This window comes from Cryptomeria japonica, chromosome 6, assembly GCF_030272615.1.
Source record: "Cryptomeria japonica chromosome 6, Sugi_1.0, whole genome shotgun sequence".
NCBI classification, from domain to species: Eukaryota; Viridiplantae; Streptophyta; class Pinopsida; order Cupressales; family Cupressaceae; genus Cryptomeria; species Cryptomeria japonica.
Genome location: NC_081410.1, coordinates 34749566 through 34762497, shown reverse-complemented (window position 1 = coordinate 34762497; position 12932 = coordinate 34749566).

Here is a 12932-nt window from a genome sequence, read left to right as displayed (position 1 = left end):
CAATCTATCCTTGTACTACTCTAAGTGTCCATTTCCTCCACAATTGTTATTAAATACGCACTTGTGTCAAATGGGCATCCTTATTTTGGGAAAACTTACAAGATACCAAGTGTCACAACTATATAAGGCCATCATCCCTCTTGCGTGACCCACATCCAAGAATCACTTTCCTCCAAAGAAAGAGCCTCCATAAATGAACTAGGTTCATTGTCAGTACTTAACAAAACAAATATAGAATAAACATCTAGTAGGCTATACCTATCAACTAGATTTCATTGTCTTGTGGACCTCTTCAAGGTAGGAGTAATGGAATCAACTTGTTCATCTTCCTCTATTTGCTCATCCTACATATCATCTGAACTTTCTGAACCCTCTTCTTTTTATTCTCCATCCACAGATCCATCTATCTATACTTCCACATGTGTATCTTCCTACTTCTCAATCCTTGTTTCAAAGTGCATTGTCTTTGTCTTCTCCTTTGATTGTTCTTCACCTAAGTAAGCTCTAAACTCTTCAATATAGAATTTATAGAAATAAACATTTTTTGGGTTAGAGGATTCCAAATCTTATAACCTTTTACATTTTCACCACAACCTATGAATATACATTTTTTTAGTTTTGTATATAATTGAGATTGCTTTTCTTGAGGTACATTAACAAAATCCTCACAACTAAATACCCTTAAGTATTTAATCAATGAATTTCTACCTATCCACACTTCATAAGGAGTTTTGTCAGTAAGAGATAAACAATGAGATGTATTTATCAAATAACAAGAAGAACCAATAACTTCTACCCAAAACAATCTATAAAGTTGAGCACCACTTAACATGCTCCTATCTCTTTCCATTATTGTTTGTTTCATTTTTTCTTCTACCCCACATTGTTGGTTAGTATAAGGAGTATTATTTTGTTGAACAATACCTGCATGCTTACAAAACTCATAAAATTCCCTTGAATAATATTCACCTCCACTGTGAGTCCTCAACAATTTTATCTTATTATCTGAGTTACAATATAAATTCAAATTCAAATTTAGAATGCATCATATAAATCCAAGTGTATCTCAAGATGTCATCAATGAAGGAAACATAATACTTCAATATATACCCAAAGAAACAACATGCATTACACCACACACATCTGAATGAATAATTTCTCTAATGATGTCTTTGTCTTATATATTCCTTTAGGAAATGATGATCTATTTTGTTTACCAAACACATAATGCTCACATAAATCATTTTTGTCAATAGAATAATTAGAAAGACCATAAATGAACTTTTTACTTAGAATGATCCTAAGACCTCTTTCACAAATGTAACCCAATCTCTAGTGCCACATCATACATGTATTGTCATTTCTAGTTACATTGGCTGAGTTATAATAAGTAGAGGAATTAACCCTAAATAAAGCCCCTATTTGAGATCTTTTAGCTATCACCAAACTCTCGCTTACCAAACTACAACCAAACTTGTCAAATGTCACATGCACTCTAAAATCACTCAACTTGGATATAGAAAGAAAATTTTTGACAAATCCTGGAATATGCAAAACATTATCAATGTTTTTACTCTTCCATCATCAAAACAAAATTTTACCTTTCCTTTACCAACAATCTTCTTTCTACTATTTTCACCAAGGAAGACATCTCCCTCATTATTGAAGGCATCTTGGGAGCCAACATTCATAGACTTGTTCTCACCTCTTTTGAGGAAAATATGACAATCAAGTCGTCCTTATTTTTCCTTGTACTACCACTACTAATACTAATAATTAATTTTTTACAAGATTCAAGCAAAGAACAAAGAAATAAGATATATTTATCTTTATCTTCTAATTTATCATTTATCAATGCAAGTTGACTTATAATAAAATTGCAAAAATTCAAATGATTTATAATCAATTCACCATCTTTCATTTTCAAATAATATAAGCTTATTTTGAGATATAAGTTACTAGACAAACTTATAGATTGATAAATGTCACTAATCCTGTTCCAAAAATTTTATCTAGTGTCTTCTACGAAGACATACAAGAGGATGAAATGGGTAAGACAAAACCAATTGGTTCCTCGTGCCTTCTTCTCCAATTTTTTCCAATAATCATCATCCAATATAGAGTCCTTTTGTTTATTTTCAGGTGAAACTAGAAACCTCTGTTTCTTCCAGAATATCTTCCATTTTTAGTTTCCATATCTTGTAGCCAGTGTCAATGAACTTTTCAATATATGTGTAAGAAATAGAATCCATGAAATTTAATCATTTTCTCAAATATGCAAAACCACACAATGAAAGATTCCATTATAGAAAAGAAACATTCAATACTTAAAGAGAAAGGTGTCCGCCTCTCATCAAAAGCATTAGCTCTGATACCAAATGTTGAGAAATAAGGTGAAGAAAGATTGCAATATTAAGTATCTTATGTGATTAAAAATATAAGAATATTACCAAATATTAAACAAAATCTAAAATGAACATGTGATTTCACCATTCAACACAAATATAAAAATAACAATATCAAAAGAGACATCAGATTTATGTGGAGAAAACCCTTTCAGGAAAAAATTTCACCAGAGAACAAGGGCAAGTATATTATTATTATTCAAAAGAGAGAACACCACAATAGTACACTTTACTACACTTCTCTGAATGATCCTATAACTACTTGGCAACAATCACCAACTAATGAAAGCAGCTATGTCGTGGCTCTAATTTATAGCCAAATGGGAGAGGAAAAAACCACTGCTATTTTTCCAAAACAAGGGGTGACAACCACTTGAAAAAACCTATACCTTTGATAATGAATAGTCAATAGACATAATTAAATAATAAATAACTCTTCAAGTGACTCCCCATGGGTGACAAACGCAAAACCCCTTAGTCTTTACATATTCTAAGTGCTCTGAAGCTTGTGGTGACTATTTACAACCCCAAATAGTTACCTTTTCTCCTTCCAAACTTAATCCACTTGTGCATGAAACTTAATATCTCATTATAGATGTGGGAAGGAGTTTATTTAATCTATTTTGATTTATATTTATCGCCCTTTAAAAATATAATTACATATAGCCATAAAGTACAAATATTTAATATTTTGCTCACATGTCCTAGGGAACACTTTCTAAAGAATACGGAGACATATTAATGACTTAGGATTAAAAGGTTAATGTCACATTACCATTAAATTAATACATAGGAAAATATCATAATTAAAAACCCATTCCACCTATTCTTTGTGGTCCTAGGAGTGTGTTTTTTTATAGAAAATGAATAAAATATGTAAGAAGTCATATATTCTCCTACCCTAGTCAATTTCACATGGAGGTTGTCAATAATGATATTTTATTGATAGCATGTGACTTATGTAGCCAAGGTAGTAGTAATATAGGTTTAAATTCATGGTACTGATATAGATTATGTAGGTAACCCCCTTGCTCTACATATCATGGTATCTAGATCTCCAATTTATTACTAAAATTCTCATAATTTTTTGGTAAATTTTAAAACCAAAATAAATAGGTTCTTCATCTATTTGAACTCATATTCCTTTTGTGAGAATTAAATATCATTCAATATCATTTAATTTTATTATTCCCACATTCTCAAAGAAATAAATGTGGAAAGTTTTAGCTATGTCATCTATAGAGACATATGTTGTTGTTAGTTCATGCCCCATTACTTCCCATTAATGAAATTGATCTGAGAAAACCTAAATGGCCAGTTTCTTAGCCTTTTATGAAATTTTTAGTCTAGAAAGATTTTAAAAAATCATTAAGATGGTAAATTAGAACTTTGCTCTAGTTTTGGAACCTATTCCGAGATCCAACAAGGCTTAGAGAATCTTCCCTTTTCACTAAGTTTGAAGCTTGTCAAAATTGCCATGTGGTTTGAAAACCTTTGTAGAGTTTTGAAAAGGTTCTCAAAACATTTATTTTCACTAATAAGTCATCCATCCTTTATGAAAATATATTTTTTTTCATTGTGTACGACTTGTGTCATTTTTTCTAAAACCTTCAAGTTTCCAAGTTGCAAAGTCTGAAGTCTCTTCTTTTTAGTGATGGGGCGTGGTTTGAGAACTACGGTTAGCTTCCAACATGGTTTTAACAAACAAGTTAGAGCCTAATAAGTATCTCACAAATTCATCAAAAGAGTGATACATTTTCATGGAAGAAGAGATTCTAGAGGTTTGCAACTCAATTTAGGGATGGAATGGAGGTTTCAAAACCTCTATCAAAGCACAATGGGGTTCTCAAAACCAAGGTGACAACTAATAAAATATTTTAATCTACTATTTGCTTCAAAACAAGTGTTCTACTTGGTGTCTCATCGTGAGTTCACATGAATAAATGATCTGGTCCATAGTCTAAGAGTGATAATATAGTAGAATGACTCGTGTCATTCTAACACTTTAGCAACCCTATTGTCCATGTTCTAGGGATCTATATTGGGCCCACTAGGTTGATTCAAGACTATTGATCATGAGGATCAATTACCATGTTTAAGGTTCAATCGACTTCTTCTCAGATGATCTAAAGGTTTGTTTAGGATAATCAATAGTCCAAACTTAAATGGCATTTAAACAGCTAAAATTTGGTTTTTGTTGAGTTTTGACTCATTTTGGATGTGGAGTAAATTGTTAGCACACTCAACTACAATATTCTTGGGGTCATGATAATACTAGAGAACCATTAAGAATCCATGAATTCATTCCATACTTCAACAAGCTCTAGTTACTTGTGGCCATACCTATTCAAAGTTTGTAGAAGCCACCAATCATCAAGGTATATCTAGAACAACTTCAAGATGAATAAGGTTTGTAGGGAGCTCTTTTTCTTTGCTACTAAAAATTCAATGTAGATATTTGTCTATGTTAGAAGAACATTCTTATGCCCCTACAATTTGGATTTTGGTTCTCTTCTACAAACACTAAATAGTTTAAGTTTCAAACTTCAACTATAGCATCTTAGTTGTATTTGACATATAAAGGCAATTTTGTAACCTTTCCAAGGGTTTATTCCTTGAATTAGCTATAGAGCTATTCATTATGTATCTCTATCATTATAAGTTGACCAATTCCTTGAAGTTAATGAAAAATTAATATCATTTTCTACCCTCCTCTCATTCAGATATTGTTTGCAAAATCTATCTTGCCTCCATGTTTGAATGCATTTTTTATTTTTCATGCCCATGTATACTATTTCAAAGCATATTTTTGACTACTATTTGCGAATATATTGTTCCGTTTTAGCATCTTTTGAAAAATCTAACCTCTATATGTGCCTCTTGAAACTAATGAAAAATAGAGAATTATGCAAGTTTTCTTATTATGTTAATGGATGTTATGTGTTATTGTGTGCAAGAAGAAATAAATTATCATCATTCTCATCTTTATCTATCACCTCCTCTTTTTTATTCATGCACTTCATTCTCCACTTTTATCTATGAGTAGATGTATTAGGTTAGAGTAGGACTTTTGTGTTTTTGTTTGGTTCAACACTTGCACCTAGATCTAAAATGAAGGCAACCTTCTCTAGAGATTCAAACCCTTGACGTGAGTTCTCAAAATTCAAATTTGTTTCTATGTATCACAAGATTATTAAGTTGAGAACTCATCAAGGGTGCAAACATTTGTGATAACATCTACCAAAATATTTCCTTTGAAAACTGCTAATCTCCTTAAATCTAAATATAATCTTCTACATATTAAAAAACTAGCTCTATACACTACATGGAGCTTAGGAAACAAAACTATTTATTTATTCTATTCTTCACCGTCTTTATAGCTTTATTGATTATATTTGTACTACCCATATTTTCTAAGGAAGTTAAGTAGCAGAAAAACTTCCTACACTAACCTTGAGAGGAGGGTAATACAAAAAACTATTATAGATCATCACAATATTACAAAAAATAGAAATAGATATAATAACATTCAAACCATAACCTAGTGATTTACGTGGCGAAAACCCTATTAGGAGAAAAACCCCATAGTCCAAAAGCTACCTAACATATTATCTCACAATCAAAACAAATAAAAATATACTTGTGGAGAAAGATCTTCGTAGCAGTACCACTAATCAGAGATTTAGAGGTAACTCAATATTTATAAGACTATTACACAGAAACTCTATCTTACGCACCTCATATATAAGAGATGTAATACAAGAAACCGTCAAACGGTATTACAAAACCATGGGCTAAAACCACCCAATAATATTTAGCCAACCTTATCTCCCTTCTAGATTACCTATGATGTGTCCCTCCCTTTTTATAGCTCATTTATGTGTCCGATGTATTTTATATTTCCTATTTCAAGAGTACAAACTTTCATACGCCATAACTTGAGCAGTGTGTGTCCTATTGACAAACCGTTTGAAGCACCAGAAAGCTTGTGAAGTGCTCTATTGCCTCGTAAAATGATACACCATTTATGCCCATTTTTCAAGGCATTTCAAGGCCTCTAAATTTCTTAAAATCAAATTTAAATCTTTCATGGGACCCTCCAAAACAAAAAATTGAATATCTTTAAAACTACTTGTGATCTTGCAATGTAACTTTACCATAATGCTTATCTAGCCAACCAGAAGCTTCAGAGAGAATTTCGTACCATTTTTGTAGTCAAATGAAAACTTACTATAAATAGTACCCTCAAGTAAATGCAAGGTTGAGACACCATTTTCCCAATAAATCTCCCACTTGTCGAACACCTTGCAAGAGCAAAGAGATTATGAACACAATAAATCAATTTATAGGGGCCATGAGAACCATAGACTCCGAGCACCATCTGAAGTTCTCTGTGCTCAAAGCCTTAGTTAAATAATCTACAACATTCATCAACGTTTCTACTTTAAGTAGCTTCACCTTGCCATATTCGACCATATCTCTGACAAAATGATACTAAACATCAATGTGCTTGGTCTGGGCATGAAATGTTAGGTTCTTAGCTAGAAAGATCACACTCACAATAAACTGTCATGGCTCCTTGTTTCATTCCAATGTCTAAACACAATCTCTTAAGACAAATGGCCTCTTTGCAAGCATGAGTAGTTGCCATATACTCTGCTTCAGTAGTGGACAAAGCAACCACAACCTTTCTCTTACTTATCAAACTAATTGCACCAACAAATAAAGTAAACACATAAGCACTAGTGGATCTTTTGCTATCAATATCACCTTCCCATTCTGAATCCAAATAACCATGAATATTAAGGGAAATCATGTCTCCAACTGAATTACCATGATAACACAAAGAATACTCTGAGGTACCCTTCAAATATCTGAAGACTCTTTTGAATGCATCCCAATGAAATCTACAAGGATTAGACATATATTTGGACAAAACTCCCACTTCTTGGGCAATGTATGGTCTAGTAAAGACCATAGCATACATCAAACTTCCAACTTTACTTTGGTAAGGCACTCTACTCATGTCTTCCATCTCTGATGGGGATGTAGGAAAATCTATAGCAGATAATTCCAACTATAAAAGGAACACAAAATGGTCTACAATTGTGCATGTTGAACCTCTGTAACATTGAATTCACATACTTACTCTGGCCTAGCCATAGATTTTTGTTCACTCTATCTCTTCTAATTTCCATCCCAAGAATGTGTTTTGTTGCACCAAGATCTTTCATTTGAAAATTAGCAGCGAGCTGATACTTAAGTTCTGAAATGATACCTTTCCCTTTACCAATGAATAACATATCATCAACATACAATGCAATGTACAGGAAATGATCACCATCAAATTGATAATAAACGCAATGATCTAATTTAGAACGCTCAAATCCTAAAATCAACACATGTCCTATGACACTGTTCAAGGTATACAAAGATTTCTTTAATTTATAAACCAAATTACGTTTACCTTTCACAACATAGTGCTCTAGTTGTGTCATATAAATATCCTCCTCCAAATCACCATGAATGAAAGCAATTTTCATATCCATTTTCTCAACCTCTAAATCATAAGAAGCAACAATAGAAAGAAAAAATCTAATGGATGTCATTTTAGCAAGAAGAGAAAATATCTCACCATAATCAACACCCTCAACATGAGAGTAGCCTTTTGCAACCAACCTTGCTTTATACTTCTCAATTCTTCCATCTAAACCAATATTTTTCTTGAACACCCATTTGCAACCAACAGGCTTTTGTCCTTCAGGTAATAGTACAAGATCCCATGTATCATTCTTTTTCAAAGCTGTCATTTCTTCTTCCATAGCAATCTTCTAGGATTCTACATCATTCATACCTAATGCCTCTTCTGCAGATTTTGGTTCATCCACATTAGTATTCAAAGAGAAAATACATCTCCAATCATCAGGTGAATACCTTTCAAATGGTTGTCTATGTCTTGTAGACCTTCGATAAAGATGAGTTGGAGTTTCTTCCTCCTCTTCTGAATATTCAGAGCTAGATGAGCTCTCTTCAACTTCTTGCCTATCTAGGCATCTCGATTCAACTCTTTCAGGTGTAGAAGGAATTTGAATCATAGTTTCCTTTTTAGTCTATTCTAGTTTCAATGTAACAGAAGGAGATTTAATATCTCTAAATATCACTTGTACTATGAATTACCTTTTGTGCAATAGGGTCCCAAAGCTTGTATTGTTCACACCATAACTATACCTAATGAAGATACATTTCACAGCCTTGTTCTCCAACTTTGTCCGCTTCTCCTTTGGTTCATGTGCATATGCCTCACAACCAAAAACTCTAAGATGTCTCAATGAAGGCTTGTGACCTGACCATGCTCCCATAGGTATTTTATCAACAAGGGTTGATGTAGAAGACTTGTTAATTAGGCAGCAAGTTGTGGCAATAGCTTCAGCCCAAAAATTTTGTTCTAGACCAACACCACTCTGCATACTCCTAGCCTTCTCCATCAGTGTCCTGTTCATTCTTTCAACAACTCTATTTTGCTATGGAAAATATAGAGTTGTATTCTATTTGTTAATGTCACAGTATTTATAGAATCTATCAAAATAATTAGAGAAAAATTCACCACCATTATCAGTCCTCAAACTTCAGATTTACTTTTTAGAAAATATACCCATGTCCTTCTACTAAAATAATCAATAAATGAAACATAATATTTGGATTTTCCAATTGAAGGAACATCTACAGGACCAAACACATCAGAATGAATAAGATCCAAAACACCACAAGTTTTATGAGAACTTGAGTAAAACCGAATGCAGTTTTGTTTTCGATAAATGCAATGCTCAAAGAAATCAAAGTCAAAGATTACAATCATTCAAACCTTCAACAAGGTTTTTATTTTTCAAGGTACTTAGACCCTTTTCTGTAATGTGGACAAGCGTTTGGTACCATAACATAGTCTTCTCTATAGGTAACTTTGCTTCAAAAGAAAGAGCACCCTTAGATACCCAAAAGCCATTTCCATCTGCTGAAGGTGAAACCCTCAAATCTTCCACAAATTTACTTTTTATAGAAGTTCTATTAAACTCAACGGTGTATGCGTATAGCTTATACAAAGTGCTAAACCTGACACCTCTAGCAATTACAATAGAACCCTTAATAATCTTACATCCTTCTTTAGAAAAGACTACCTGCACACCAGCATCTATCAATTTTCTCACAAATAACAGATTTCATTTTAAACTAGGGATATGTAGCACACCATTAATCCTTTTAATTTTACTATTAGAAAACCTGATTCTAACTTTACCTCGACCAACAATGTCTAAATGTGAATCATCACCCAAGTACACCTTACCTCCATTAAATTCTTCATATTCAAAAAATCAATCTCTATTAATAGTCATATGAAAAGATGCACCTAAGTTAATTAACCAGGCATCATTACTTGCATGAGTCTCCAAAGCTGCAATAAATGCATCACCATCTTCCTTCTCGGACTCAAAATCAGAATCAATCTTCTTCTTTTTCTTCCTTTTTTATTCTTTGCAGTCCTTACGTATGTGACCTAGTGTATCACAATTTGAGAAAATGACTTTGGACTTTCGAGGAGATTTCGATCTCCCTCTCGATTTGGACTCATCATGCTTCTCATTCTTCTGGCCTTTCTCCTTAGGTCTTCCACAAATAGTTCAAGATTCCTTTGAACTATGGTATACCTTCCTTCACATCTCCTCACCAAGTAGGGCACCCACCACATATTTAGACTTCAAAATAATAGAAGCACGATCGATATCCATAACAAGAGAATCCTACGAATTAGGAAAAGAACAAAGAAAGATCTAGCATTTCTTCTCTTCATTCATCTTAACACCAACACATACTATTTGAGCCACCAATATATTGAATGCTTCCGTGTGGTTTGCAACTCCTCCACCCTCTTCCATCTTCAAGGAATACATATTCTTCGTCAACAAAATATAATTTAATAAAGATTTTTCTTGATGCATTTTACCAAGCTTAATCCATGGCTTCTTTGTAGTGTTTTCATCATGGACATTGATCAGAACAGAGTCTTCTAGGCACAGTCGAATTAGACCCTTGGTTTTTCAGTGCATAAGATCATACTGAGTCATCGTAGTAGGATTTGAGGGCCTTTGGCCATTCGCATAAAAAACATCCCATAGATATTGATCTATTAGAAGATCTTCCATCTTCAGCTTCTACATCTCAAAATTTGTTCCATTAAATTTCTCTAGATCTATTTTCCCTGACGAAATTGCCATCTGAAAATTCCTCCAAAAAGATCAAAAAGTGTTTGAAGTGCAAAAGCTTCCACTCAAATCTTTATTAGTTCAAAAAACCCAACAACCCACAATTGAAACCAAAGGTGATCAAGCTTTGATACCACTTGTAAGGAAGTTAAAGTGGAACAACTTCCTACATTAACCTTGAGAGGGGGGTAGTGAAAAATACTTTTAAAGATCATCACAATAGTTATAGAAAATAGAAATAGATATAATAACATTCAAACCATAACGTAGTGATTAATGTGGAGAAAACCCTTTTGAGAGAAAAACCCCACACTCCAAAAGCCACCCATTATAATATCCTACAATTTAAACATATTAAAATATACTTATAGAGAAAGCTCTTCATAGGAGTACCACTAATGAGAGATTCAAAGGTAACTCAATAGCTATAAGACTCTTACACACAACCTCTATCTCACGCACCTCATATATAGGAGATACAATAGAAGAAACCATCAAATGGTATTAAAAAACCATGGGCTAAACACCACCCAATAAGGTTTAGCCAACATTATGTCCTTTCTAGATGCCCTATGACATGTCCCTCCCTTTTTATAGCTCATTTATGTGTCCGATGTATTTAAATATTTTCCTATTTCAGGTGTACAAACTTCTAAAGGCCATAACTTCAAAACCATGTGTCCTATTGACGAACCATTTGAAGCACCGGAAAGCTCACAAATTTCTCTATTACCTCATAATATACTATGCTATTTATGCCCATTTTTCATTGTATTTTTGGGCCTCTCAATTCCACAAAATTAAATTTAAACCTTTCATGGGACCCCTCCAAAATGAAAAAAATTAATATCTTCAAAACTAGCTGTGATCTTGCAACGCAACTTTACCGGAATGCTTATCCAGCCAACCAAAAGCTTTGGGAATACTTTCGCACCATTTTGTGCTCAAATTAAAATTTACTATAAATAGTAACTTCATGTAAATGCAAAGTTGACAGACCATTTTGCCAACATATTTTTTATTTAAATCATTCTAGTTGACATGCAATATCTTATTTTAGATATATATTCCCATGTTAAATTAAACTTGTATGTAGGGGTGACCGCTTTAAACTCATTATTCATTTTCTTATCTTGTGAAGATATTAATACCTACAAGTAAGGAAAACACCATCTATTGCCATTGAATTAACTAGAAATGTTCATGTATCAATGATTCAATGTTATGTCATTTCTTAATTAAATTTTGTCTTATAAAAGTTAGGGTTCTAGAAAATATCCAATGAGTTCCATATTCATGATTTAAAATTGCAATAGTTGATCCATAACTGGAATATGATCATATATGTTGATAATTTATTACCTTATGTAGATAGAATGTAATCATTTGCATTATCTTTCCTAGTTCTAGCAAGCTACAAGATTACAAATGGCTATATATGTGTAATAAAAAATGCTCAAAAATCCTTCTTGTAGATCACTTCTTCAATTACTTTATTCCTCCTTACTCATTCTTTATTCACCATGATTCATAAATAGACAAAGAATTTAATTATTCTTTATCGCCATTGATTAGTTAGGTTGTAGAACTCAAAATTCACACGTAAATGATCACAACATATAAAATTAATTGATGATTTTTACTTGCATCTAAGTAAACAAAAATCATGTGGTAATCAATTCTAAAGGGTAAGCTTTACTATTTTTAAGAGAGAAATTGAAAAAAAAAATTATTCTTACAATATCAATATTTTGACATGCATATGAATGCGAATGTTTGAAATCTCTACATATTACATCTTTCTTGAGAAAGAATTTCTAAAACTTACATTATTTATTATGCCTCATCTTGTGGGAAATAATATTGGATACACAATATGAACTTGTGACTTATATCTAGTCAAAATAGGAGTTTTATTTTTACAAAGATTTTTCTTCAATACTTTTCATTCAATGTTTTTTTCACTAGAAAGATGAGAATAGTCAATTTTGAAAAAGGACACAAACATTATCAAGTATAAGGTTGATATTCTAGGAAAATTAACTTTCATAAATTCCTAAGACTTTGTCGACTTGTATGTAATGTATTAACATTAGGATATTTAGAAAAATTATAACTATGTATAATAATAGGTGTAAAACCTACACAAGCATCTTAGAATCTTTTAAATCAATCAAAAAGTAGCACTAGTGAATCCACTATGGCATGATGAACTTTGACGACATCACTAATAAAAAAATTAACACTAAGCACATTTCAAATTTTGCTAGAG